Here is a 3,509-nt window from a genome sequence, read left to right on the forward strand (position 1 = left end):
TCATCATCATCATCATCATCATCATCATCATCATCATCATCATCATCTTTATTTGTGTCCTGCCTTTCTCCTAAAATTGGGAGTCAGGGCATGGTACCATTTTAAAAAAGAACAAAACCACTAAAAACATACCAAAGGTGAACATTAAAAAGCTCAGTTTTAAACAACACAGGGCTTCTCCTGATGGTCTCAAGGGCCAGGCAGGCTTGTTTGGGTGCTTGCTATTGTGTGCCTTCAAGTCATTTTCACCTTATGGCAACCCTAAGTGTGTGTGGTAGAGTCTCCTTCTTTGGAGGTTTTTAAGCAGAGGCTGGATGGCCATCTGATAGGTGTGCTTTGATTCTGTGTTCCTGCATGACAGAATGGGGCTAGACTGGGTAACTCTTGTGGTTTCTTCCAACTCTATGGAGATTATCAGATGGGGGGAAATTGGGAGGGGAAAAAAGCATACTCCTGGCAAAGTCACACAAAGTTGTGAATGGTTTGTTGCTGGAGCATTCCTGGATCTTCATGGGTTAAGTCCTGGATAACTGCAATGTGTCTGAAAATCTTCAGCACGATTGCATGACTTTGCAGGGAGTGTGTTTTTTACTCCCGGCATCCCCCCCTCCGCCTGATAATCACCTATGATTCTATGGCAAACTTATCACAGGGTTTTCTGGGGTTGAGAGTGTGTGACCAGGGACGTAGCCAGGATTTTGGGAAGGGAGGGCTCCAGACTAAGTGCCATCATTGTAATGGGGCTTTGGTGTGGCGGCGTGGTGGCACGCACCATTCAATGTATCTAATGGAAGGGGGGGACCAGACCCCACAGACACTCCCCCCCCTTGGCTACATCCCTTGTGTGACTTGCACAAAGTCACTTAATGGGTTTCATGTCTGAGTGGGGAATCGAACACAAGTCTCCAGAGTCATAGTTCAACGCTTAAGACACTATGCCACACCATGTCATCTTTCCAACCTTTTGGTAGAAGACAGCAATTGTACTGTTTTTAAGAACAGACTACAAAGATGGCAGAGATTTTTATTCACATGTGGGTGGCAGGATCTAACAGAACTACTGGGCTGTACTTAAAGTGGTTGAACATCTGATAGCGGAAGCTTCAGGGATACACAGAAGTCAAGCTATTATTCCCACTTTCCACATATATACTATTTACGCTTCCTGCCTTCCATGTATATAACGTCACACACCCAGCAAAAGCTGCCAACGCAAATTCAAAGCATCTTCAGATATGAAGACCACAAGCCATTTAACAAACAGGTCAGTTTATTCTAAGTCAAGTGTTTAACCAGCAGGGCGGTACAGGAGGTAATGAACCCTGAAGCCAAAATCTTACCTCTCACAAAGCCTTTGTATTCAATAACAGTGTCCTTTTCCGGGCATGTTTTGTCAAGCTGTTTGATCAAGCTTCCTTTTGATCAAGGGGTTACAGTGGCTTTTGGGTTTGGGAACTTTTTTGTTTGAGCAGAAAAGACAACAAAGGTGGAGTAGATGAGCCAGAGGCGGCTTTGTAGAACTGATGAAAGGTTGCGGAAAGATGGAGAAAGTGGGCTTTCCCCTTTCCTTCCTTCCAAACAAGAGAATGTGAAATCCCCCAAGGAAGCTGGACAAAAAGAAAACCATGGGAAAGTTGTTTTTTGGACCACAACTCGTAGAAACCCCTTCCTAATATGGCCACTGGCCCTGCTGGCTAGAGATTCTGGGAACTCGAATCCTGATGACTGTTCACATACTTGATTTTTGCAAAAGGTGGGACCTTTTTAAATGGCATCTGGGTCTTTCAAAATACAGTCAGCTCTCCATTTTTGTGGGGGATCTGTTCTGGACCCCCTCACAAAAACAGAGACCCGCCTATATTCAAGCCCCATTGGCTTGAATGGGGCATGTGCCCATGAGCGTGCACAGGGTGTGTGCCACAGGGGTGCACCCCACTGAAAATAACAGAGGTTGTCCCTCTGTGAATATTCAAGACCGTGGACCTCAAGTCTGCAAGATCATATATGACACCAGAAAAATTTGATAAAATGTACAAAATGGGTAAAGATAGATGCTGGAAGTGCAATGAGAAGATTGCACTTTCTACCGTATATGGTGGACGTGCCCAACTGCAAAGAAATATTGGAAAGAAATTCATAATTTGTTTTTCAAGATGACAAGTAAAGAAATTCCTTAGAACCAGAGTTATATTTGTCAAATAAGACAGTAGGCTCAGGCCCATGGTCTCCCTAACCGAGTATATCCATCTGGCCTGTGGTCTTCCTCTCTTTCTATCTCTCTACCTTCCCCAGTATCATCACCTTTTCCAATGAGTCTTTCGTTCTTGTGATGTGGCTGAAGTATGGCAGCCTACCACTATGCCACTGTGCCCATCTATTTGGTAATGTCATCTGAGAGTGCCCACCACACACCCTAGAGCTTGGAAGGTGGGCTATTTGGGGGTGGCCTCTGGCCCCCAAAACCCCCATTAGCCCTTCTCACTAGTCCTGCTGTCTGTGGCCCTGAGAAGATAAGAGGAGGGGTCTTTCTTGCCCTCTCAATATTTGCCTGCACAATAAGTGGTTTGGGGGCTGGACTAGGGCTCCTCTGGGAGAAAAGGGTTTGGATCCCTGATCGGCCATGGAAACCCCCGGTTGAGGGCGTTGCAAGTGGCACTCTCTCTCAGCGCAGAAGAAGGCAACAGCTGGCCAAGGAAACCCTGATGGAGGTTTCACCTTGGAATCGTTCATTAAGTAGAAGCAATGGAGAGGTTCAGAAACAAGGAGGAAAAAGAGGGAGGGGCATCGGGGGCCCAAGGAAAACTGGCGTCTAGGGGCATTTCTTTTCCGAGGACTGTGGCCAGGGATTCTGGGTATGGACAGTTCTCCAAGGGACTTTCTCTGGGAGGAATCCCTTCAGGTAGCCCAGCAGTCCCTTGGTCTGGCCCGGGAACGGTGGTAGCAATGGCTGGACCCACACATCTGTGAGTCCATGGGGGGGGGGTTTCCAAGTGCCTCTTGGGATAGCCTTGGGGGGTGGGGCTCAAGGGAACTTTTTGGGAAGGAGACACTAAAGGGGGGAGGGGTGACCTCTGCACTTTCTTTCTTTTTTTCTTTATTCTTTCAGGTGGAATTCCTATCAGGGGTTGCAAAGGACGACATGGGGCTGAATGGGTCCGGCTCTCTGCACGCGTGGCGGTCATGGAGAACAAGCGTTGAGGCCCTTGCCGTGGAGTCGCGAGCGGGACGGTGATCCTTTGGCTCTCTGTGGTTGGGGGTGGGGCAGGTTGTGGGGTGCATCTCCTGTCCTTTTGGCAGGACTGGTTTGTGGTGGGGTCTGCACCATGTTGCGCAATACTCCTGGGGCACAGTAAAGTGTAGTTGTCCCCCCCATGTCTGGAAAGTGGTTGCCTCGGGTCTCCCCCATCAGGGGACAGTGGGCTGCGGTTGGGTTTTAGACCAAACTTTAATTAAAGACCCCTGTGGGATCAGTCTAAACCCACAGCCGTGTCATCCCCTCAACTGACATA

Source organism: Sceloporus undulatus, chromosome 2 (genome assembly GCF_019175285.1).
Source record: "Sceloporus undulatus isolate JIND9_A2432 ecotype Alabama chromosome 2, SceUnd_v1.1, whole genome shotgun sequence".
Lineage (NCBI taxonomy): Eukaryota > Metazoa > Chordata > Lepidosauria > Squamata > Phrynosomatidae > Sceloporus > Sceloporus undulatus.